Below are 9607 nucleotides of genomic sequence, written 5' to 3' on the forward strand. Positions count from 1 at the left end.
CCAAATTCTTTACTTACATTTCTAAACCTTTGACTGTAAGCTTCAGGTACTAGCTCATATGCACTTAAGATGGATTTCTTCACCTCCTCTACGTCCAGATACCTCCTCGGTAGTGATGCAACACTTCACTAGCCCTACCTACCAGCTTTGTTTGAATCAGTAATACCCACATGTCCTGTGGCCATTTCATTTGTTTAGCTACCTTCTCAAATGAAATGAAAAAGGCTTCCACTTCCTTCTCGTCAAACCTTGGCAATGCTTGGACATATTTAAATAGATTCCCACCAAGCCTTAGACTATGATGCTCTTTCTCACTATCCTCATCACTATCATCCAACTGTACATTTCCCTTTACGTCTGCCAATTTTAATTGACTGTCATGTTTCATGGCTATTTTCCGAAGTTCAAACTCACTCTCTTTATCTTTTTCCCTGATCTGTATCTCCCTTTCTTTTTCTTTTTGTTCTGCTAGGGCTATTCTTTCTTTTCTACTTTCTTCTCCTCTCCTTTCTTTTTTCCTCTCTCTCTCTTTCTTTTTCCCCTCTCTCTCTTTCTTTTTCCTCTCTCCTCTCTCTCTCTCCTTTTCCTCTCTCTCTCTTTGTTTTTCTCTCTCTCTATGTTTTTCCTCTCTCTCTCTTTCTTTTTCCTCTATCTCTCTTTCGTATTCAAGCCGCTTTAATTCTTTCTCATGTTTAATTTGCAACTGAATTTTTGCCATTTCCAATGAGTCAGACTCTATCTCAGCAACTTTAAATGCTTAACCACCGCAATAATTACCTCCTCTCTTCGCATTTTGTCAGGTAATGTTAACTGCACTGTTTTGCCAAACCTAACAGTCTGCTTTTTGTCTCTGAACGTAAGTACTGCGTGTGATATTCTCCACTCCCAAAACTTCTGAGCCTCTGAAAGAGCCACTGTCACAACACTCTCCCAACTTAAACTTAAATACCACACCGGAAAAGCAACAAACCTTCACTGTCTTTAAGTTCACAAAAGCCCAATCCAATAGATAGGGACTTTTGTCCCCCTCGAGCCTCCAATGTTATGGGAGATGTGTGTTTTCAGAACCCCAAAATGTATCATGGAGTTCAGCCAACCTCTCCCTTTAATGTATTGTCGCTTTTGAAGCACACGGCTTGTTCTCCAGGTGTGGTATTACAATTATGGACACGTAGGTTTTTAAACATGAAACAATGTTTATTCCATGAACTCAACTTAACTTTTTAAATAAACATTGGATCACTTAAAACACCCCTTCTCAAAGATACCCCGAAAATAATACAACACTAAATAATCATCAGTTGTTCCTTTAAACATCCAAGAGACTTAACACCTTTAAACAGAAAACATCAGGTTAAAGACATTACTATTATGAGTTTAAATCACCCAAATGATTCAGAGATAGTCTTTCATGGCAGAGATCACAGCAGATCCAGCTCACTGCAAACACAGACACACCCAAGCTCTTTTTCTTAAAACTGAAACCAAAAGCAGAAGTGAGCTCAGCTCAGCTCTCTCCACCCTCTGACATCACTTCAGTAATATGAGCTGCTCCATTTCCTAAAGGTACTTTGCTTAAACATCCATTTCTTAAAGGTACTCTCACATGACACAACCAACTCTGCCAGCTCCTCCCTCATGTCTTTGTATTTACCTTTATTCAATTGTAATACTATTACATCTTATTCCAGCTTCATCCTCTCAAAGTGCAGGGTAAATTCTATTTTTTGAGGTCACTGCCCCCTAAGGGTTCCTTCACTTTAAGTTCCCTCATCAAGTCTGCCTCACTGCGCATCACCAAATCCAGATTTCAATTAACCTAAGGTAGACTGGAAAAAGGGTAGAGTATGGGGCATGGAAGGTGAGACATTCCTGCAGTGTGTGCAGGAGAACATTCTGGAACAGTACATTTCCAGTCCTACTAGGGAGCTATGCTGGATCTTGTCCTAGGAAATGAGGCAGGACAGGTGGGAGAATGTCAGGAATGGGGAGCATGGGCAGTGGGAAATATCAATCATAATAATACGATTCAATAATAAGTTGGAAAAAGAGAGAAAAAATCGGTCACGGATTAAGATCCCAGGCTGGAAAATGGCGCGTTTTAAGGATCTAAAAGTTGAACTGGAGCAGGTTGATTGGAAATGCATTTTGGCGGATAAAACTGTGGCTGAAAAATGGGAGGCTTTCACAGGAGAGAGAATAAGGTGCAAGCTAGGTACATATCCATGAGAATAAATATGTAGTATACAAAGCTAGAATACCTGGATGACCAAGAATATATATATATTTTTTAAAATCAGAGTACCAATCATTTTTTTCCAATTAAGGGGCAATTTAGCGTGGCCAATCCACCTAGCCTGCACATCTTTGGGTTTGTGGGAGTGAGACCCACACAACCACGGGGAGAATGTGCAAACTCCACACGGACAGTGACCCCAGAGCCGGGATCGAACCTGGGACCTCGGCGCCGTGAGGCAACAGGGCTAATCCACTGCGCCACCGTGCTGCCCCGATGACCCAAGAATATTGATGATAGGGCCAGCACAGTAGCACAGTGGGTAGAACTGTTGCTTCACAGCTCCAGGATCCCAAGTTCGATTCCCGGCTTGGGTCACTGTGCGTGTGGAGTCTGCACGTTCTCCCGTGTCTGTGTGTATTTCCTCTGGGTGCTCCAGTTTCTTCCTACAAGTCCTGAACGACGTGCTTGTTAGGTGAATTGGACATTCTGAATTCTCCCTCTGTGTACCCAACTCGGCGCGGGAATGTGGCGGACTAGGGGCTTTCCCACACTAACTTCATGCAGTGTTAATGTAAGCCTATTTGTGACAATAAAGATTATTGTTAGATTGCTGAGAGAAGCATATTGCGGAGCCATTGACAGAAATTTTCCAAGCCTCGCCAAACACAGGATTAGTGGGGGAGTGGAGGATTGCAAATGTGATGCCATTGTTTAAGAAAGGGGCAAAGGATAACTCAGGAAACTACAGACCTGTCAGCTTGACATCAATAGTCGGAAAACTGATGGAGGCCATAATATGGGATGAGATAAATATACACTTAGAGAAAAATAAGTTAATACTAGACAGTTAACATGGCTTTGCCAAGGGCAGGTCATGTCTGACAAACTTAATTGAGTTCTTTGATGAGATGACAGAGGCAGTGGATGAGGTTAATGTCATGGATGTTGTGTATTTAGATTTTCAGAAAGCATTTGATAAGTTGCCGCCTAGCACGTTGGTTAGCAAATTAAAAATGTTTGTGATGGATGGTTCCTCGGCAGCATTGATTAGAATTTGGTAAGAGATAGGAAACAGAGAGTAGGTATAGATTGTTAACATGTACTAGATGCTGTGGTATGAAGAGGCAAGAGTTCAGCTCCTTTTTCACCAACACACCTTTAATGGTTCAAACTCACTCTGCACAGAACTCTACAGATCATCACAAGCTCCAGAGTCACCTGAAGGCCCTTTACATATCAGTGTCAATCATTGAACACTTAACATAAATGAGACAATCATTGAACACTTAACATAAATGAGACAACTAATTGCAATGTCTCTTAACCTATTACTTAACATAGATGGGCATTTCTCAGGCTGGAGACGAGTTGACAGTAGTGTTCTCCATGACTCAGTGTTGGGACCCTTACTTTTTCTGATTTATGTAACTGATTTAAAGGCAGGTGTTGAGGACAAAATCTCTAAATTTTCAGATGATACTAAGCTAGGGAGAATAATGAATTGTGAGGGTGACACTGAATGACGCCAGAGGGACATTGACAAGTTAGCCAAATGAGCAGACACCTGACAGATTAACCTCAATGCAGCAAAATGTGAGGTAATGCATTTTGGTAGAAGAACATGAGGAGACAATATAGGCTCAATGGTACAACTTTGAGGAGAGTACAGGAGTGGAGGGGACCTAGGGGTTCAAGTGCATAATTCTCTGAAGGTGGCCAGGCAAGTTGAAAACAGTTGTGCAGAAGGCTTATAGGTTCCTGGGTTTGTAAATAGAGGAATAGAGTATAAAAGCAAGGAAGTGATGCTACACCTGTACAAATCATTGTTCAGACCATATGTGGAGTATTGTGTTCAGTTCTGGGCACCTTATCTAAGAAAAGATGTTAAAGCCCTAGAGAGAGTGCAGAGGAAAACCAGGAAAGAGGAATTTTAGATACAAGGAGAGATTGGAGAAATTGGGCTTGGATTGGGTGAAGTTGCGGGGATAGTGCAGGAGATTGGGTCTGGGTAGGGAGCTCTTTCAGTGTGTCAGTGCAGGCTTGATGGGTCAAATGGCCGCCTTCTGCATTGTAGGAATTCAATGATCTCTTTGGAGCAGAGAAGATTAAGAAGCTACCTTATTGAGGGAGGTGTTGAAAATTCTGAACAATTTTGACAGGGTAAATAAAGATATTCTATTTCCATTGGTATGTCAGTGACTAGGGGGGGGGGGGGTCACAATTTCAAGATGGTCAGCAAGAGAGCTAGGGGTAAGATGAGGAGAAACTTCTTTCCTCAGAGTTGTTGGGCTTTGGAATGTGCTGCCTGGGAGAGTGGTGGAGGTGGATTCCGTGGGAGGTTTCAAAAGAGAGCTGGATATATATGTGAAAGGGATTAATTTAGAGGGCCACGGAGATAGGGCTGGAGAATGTGACTAGCTGGGTAGCTCTTTTGGTGCAGACACAATGGGCCGAATGGCCTCCTTCTGTACTGTAAATAACAAAACAAAACAGGATAATTTTATTGGCCCTGCTTTCAGAATTCAAAAAGAACAAGGTAAATCGTAACTCTGTTTCACACCACAAATACACATTCCCGGGGGCCCCCCACACACAACACTAGTACAGGTGGTAAATATGAGCATAAACTTAAACACATTTTACAGTTTGTGAAGCAAATGAACTATGGAGAAATATGCAGTTCACTGTCCTTTGGCTGGTCTTGGTGTGGTGATTCTACATTGTGGCTTTTATGTTCAGTTGGCTTCCTCAGGATAGCTACAGAGCAGATTTCCATATTTCATTTTCAAAAGATGTTGTTTGGCAGACGATTCCTCTTCTCAGGATGGTTACTCTGCAATATCCATGCTCAATACTTCAGAGAGCGAGAGAGAGAGAGAGAGAGCAAAAGACAGGTCTTGCATCTTTTCAGTATATCTTTCTGATATCTGCTCTGACTTGGTTTAAAAAGACTTTAAAAGCCCTGCTGGCTGTATATTCCAGAGTAATTTGATCACCTTGCTGTGGTCATTACAATGTTGATGTCTCATCTCAAACCTTTGATTTGTAATATAATAAAAGTCAACAGGAGATGGGGAGTTGTTCATACTCCATGGGGAAGTGAGGGGGGGGGGGGGGCTTGAAGTTTCAGAGTCTGTTCTTTTTAATCTCTCTTGGGGCTTATATATTTGGCTGGCTGGCAGTTTTTCCATTGTCTTAATGACAGTTTCTTAAAACTCCAGCCACAAAAAAAATGTATTAAAAATTGTATCATTTTCTTTTTAAAAAATACATATTTGTAACAAGACTTAAAATAAAATATGACCACATGAAATTGGAGGACAGTAAACTGGTAGGAAATAGTGCAGATAATGTGTAATATTCCAATTGGCAGGATATGATCAGTGGTGCCCCCTAAAATCTGTTTAAAAAATCTGTGGTTGGGGGAGGGCCTCTGCTTTTCATTATATATATGAACTTTCGGAACACCACCAATTGGAAGATCCCCTCCAGTCACTCACCACTGACTGGAACTATACGCCGTTCCTTCACTGTCGCCGGGTCTAAATCCTGGAACTCCCTCCTTAACAGCACTGTGCATGTACCTATTCCACAGACTGCAGCAGTACAGGAAGGCAGGCTCACCACCACCTTCTCAAGGGAAATTAGGGATGGGCAACAAATGCTGGCCTAGCCAGCAAGCCCAAATCCCATAAAAGTGAATTTTAAAAATAGTTAAAGGAATAGAGAACCGGACTTCCAGTGGGGACATGTAGAAGACAGCTGCATAGAAGGTAGCTCCCGCCAGATTCGTTGATTTTTGATTCACTTCTCTCGTTACTCGGGAGTAATTGGTCAGCAGATCCAGCCTATTCGAGAGTTCAGGGGATAAAGATGTGCAAAGGTGCAAGGATAAACATAATTTTAAAAGGTGGAAGCAAAGACCAGACGGGATTTGTGAAGGGCAGGCAACTCATGGCCAATGTTGGAAGGCTTTCAAATGTTATTCTAATGCCCTCAGAAGGAGGGGAGATGAAGGTGGTGGTTGCGATGGATGCGGAGAAGGCTTTTGATCAGGTGGAATGGGATTACCAGTGGGAGGTGCTGGGAAGGTTTGGGTTAGGTGAGGGCTTCATTGACTGGGTGCGGTTGCTCTATCAGGCACCAGTAGCGAGTGTGCGTACAAACCGGTTGAGGTCGGGGTATTTCAAACTACACCGAGGGACGAGACAAGGGTGCCCCCTCTCCCCGTTACTGTTTGCTCTGGCCATAGAGCCATTGGCCATGGTGTTAAGAGCCCCCAGGAACTGGAAAGGGCTGGTTCGGGGGGAAGGGTGGAGCACCTGGTCTCATTTTACGCAGATGACCTGCTCTTGTATATTTCGGACCCATTGGAGGGGATGGGGGATGTTGTGAAGATCCTAGGGGAATTTGGTAATTTTTTGGGGTATAAATTGATAATGGGGAAAAGCGAGATGTTCGCGATACAGGCGAGAGGGCAGGAGAAGAGACTGGTAGAGCTGCCGTTTAGAATGGTAGGAAGGACCTTTCGATATCTGGGAATCCATGTGGCTCGGGAATGGGAGGCACTGACAGGTTAAACCTATCCCAGCTCGTAGAACAAATGAAAGAGGACTTTAAGAGATGGGACATGCTCCCGCTATCAATGGCGGGGAGGGTACAGACTGTGAAAATGACGGTTCTCCCCAGATTCCGGTTTGTCTTTCAGTGCCCCCTCATCTTCATCCCGAGGGCCTTTTTCAAATGGGTAAATAAGGTTATTTCGGGCTTTGTGTGGGCGGGTAAAACCCCGCGAGTGAGAAAGTGTTGCTGGAGCGCAGTCGTGGGGAGGGTGGGTTAGCGCTGCCAAATTTTTGTAAAATACTACTGGGCAGCTAATATAGCCATGATTAGGAAGTGGGTAGTGGGGGAGGGGTCGGTGTGGGAGCGAATGGAGGCGGCGACATGTAAAGACACAAATTTGGGAGCACTGATAACGGCACCTCTTCCGTTCTCACCGGCCGGATACTCCACAAGTCCTGTAGTGGTGACGGCTCTGAGAATCTGGGAGCAGTGGAAGAGATATAGAGTGGAGGGAGCATTGGTTTGGACCCCGATTTATGATAACCATTGGTTTGTACTGGGTAAGGTGGACGGTGGGTTTCACAGATGGCAAATGACAGGAATTAGGAGGATAGGGGATCTATTTATAGATGGGAGCTTCCCCAGCTTGAAAGCCTTGGAAGATAAATTTGAATTGCCAGCAGGGAATGGGTTTAGGTATCTGCAAGTATGAGACTTCTTGAGAAAGCAGGTTCCAGCCTTCCCGCTGCTGCCGCCATGGGAGATACAGGACAGAGTAGTCTCCAGTACATGGGTGGGAGAGGGGAAGATATCAGATATCAACCAGGAACTTTTGGAATCGGAGGAAAGGTCGGTGGAGGAGCTTAAGGGCAAGTGGGACGATGAGCTGGGGGAGAGATAGAGGCGGGTCGGTGGGCGGATGCCCTAAGAAGGATTAACACATCCTCATCATGTGCCAGCCTGATACAGTTCAAGATAGTCCACCGGGCACACATACGGTGGCACGGATGAGCAAGTTTTTCGGGGTGGAGGACAGGTGTGCGAGGTGCACAGGAAGTTCAGCAAATCATGTTTTGGGCATGCCCGAAGCTTAAGAGGGTTTTGGCAGAGTTTCGCTAAGGCGATGTCCACGGTACTCAAAACACGGGTGGTGCCGAGTCCAGAGGTGGCAATCTTTGGAGTGTCAGAAGAACCGGGAGTTCAGGGGCGAAAGAGGCCAACATCTTGGCCTTTGCCTCCCTGGTAGCCCGGAGATGGATCTTGTTAACGTGGAGGGGCTCGAAGCCCCCGAGTGTAGAGACCTGGTTTAGTGACATGGCTGGGCTTCTCAGTCTTGAGAAAATAAAGTTTGCCTTAAGAGGGTCAATGTTAGGGTTCACCCGGAGGTGGCAGCCGTTCATCGACTTTCCTCGGGGAAAATTAAAATGTCAGCAGAAGCAGAAATCCAATGGTGGGGGAGGGGGGGGGGGGGGGGGGGGGGGGGCGGGGGGAGAGGTGGAGGGACAGACTGTTGTTTTATAGTTGGGGGCGTGATGATTGTGATAGTGGAAATATTATTGTACCATGTTTATGTCGCTGTGATTGTTATTATTATAAAAATTGCAAATACCCAAGTAAAAATATTTTTTTAAAAAGGTGGAAGCAGAAGTCTGTCGGAGGAGTCAAGCAAGGTGCAGAGCCCAGGGTTGACCTAATTGGCGGAGGCAAGTACATCAGGTGGAGCCATGCAGATGGTACAGTCGACATTGACAGAGGTGATGGCTGTCAAATGCGATGAACAGTTTGAGAGGGATTTTGAGAGGGATGAGGGAAATGATGGAGACCCTCAACAAGTCGATGGATGAGGCCCTGGCACCTGGAAAGGAGGCGATGGAGAAGATGTCAGTGATGGTGTAGCACCATGATGATGTGTTGAAGGAGGTGCTGTCATGATACAGAGACCAGCTGCCCTCACTAGATCCGGAGTTGCAGAGGCTGGAAGAGTGAAGTAAGAGCCTGTTACCGAAGGTTGATGAGCTGGAGAATAGGTTGACACGGCATAACTGGAGGATCGTGGGCTGCCTGAGAGGGTGGAGGGTCCGAGATCAACTGAATACCTTGAGTCAATGTTGAAGAAGTTGGTGGGGGAGGAAGAACAGGGGCTCCCATCATGCGTGGTCGGGTCCACTAATCACTTCAGGCGAAGCCACGGGGGAATGAGCTGCAGAGTTGGCGAGGAGGGCAACCTTCATTTTCTCAAGATGGCGGATGAAGCAGAGGCATTTATCAAAGCTGATTGACTTGGACTAAACTGAAGGGGTTTGCATGAGACTTAGTCGATGGTTGGGGTGGGTCTGTATGGAGATGTTGTTGTAGAAAGGGCGTTTGAACCTGTATTCTTATTCCCTTTCCTTTGTATAATGCAGTTGATTATATTTGAAAATGGTTGCTGGTTAGTGTGTTGCGGGGGGGGGGGGGGGGTTCAATCTCACTATGTCCTAGGTTATTTGAGGCCTATAGGGTTCTAAAGGCTTGGAGGGGTGTTGGGTTGGGGGAAGGGAATAGGGTGCTGAGTAGTTTCTGGATGGTGGAGAATGGGGGTGGGGGGGAATTTTGGTTAGGGGCCTGGCTTTATTCTTTGTTTGTTTATTTGAATTGGATGGGCTGTGGCGGGCAAATTACCTTGCTAGCTGAGTGAGGATGGCTAGTGAATGAGAGCAAGGTGGAGGAAGAGGCTGGTTTCACAGAGCCTAGAAGTTGTGAATGGTCAGGGAGAGGGTGATGGAAATGAGAGGCAGCAATTGAAAAGCAAGTGGATGGGGGATA

This window comes from Scyliorhinus canicula, chromosome 18 (assembly GCF_902713615.1).
Source record: "Scyliorhinus canicula chromosome 18, sScyCan1.1, whole genome shotgun sequence".
NCBI classification, from domain to species: Eukaryota; Metazoa; Chordata; class Chondrichthyes; order Carcharhiniformes; family Scyliorhinidae; genus Scyliorhinus; species Scyliorhinus canicula.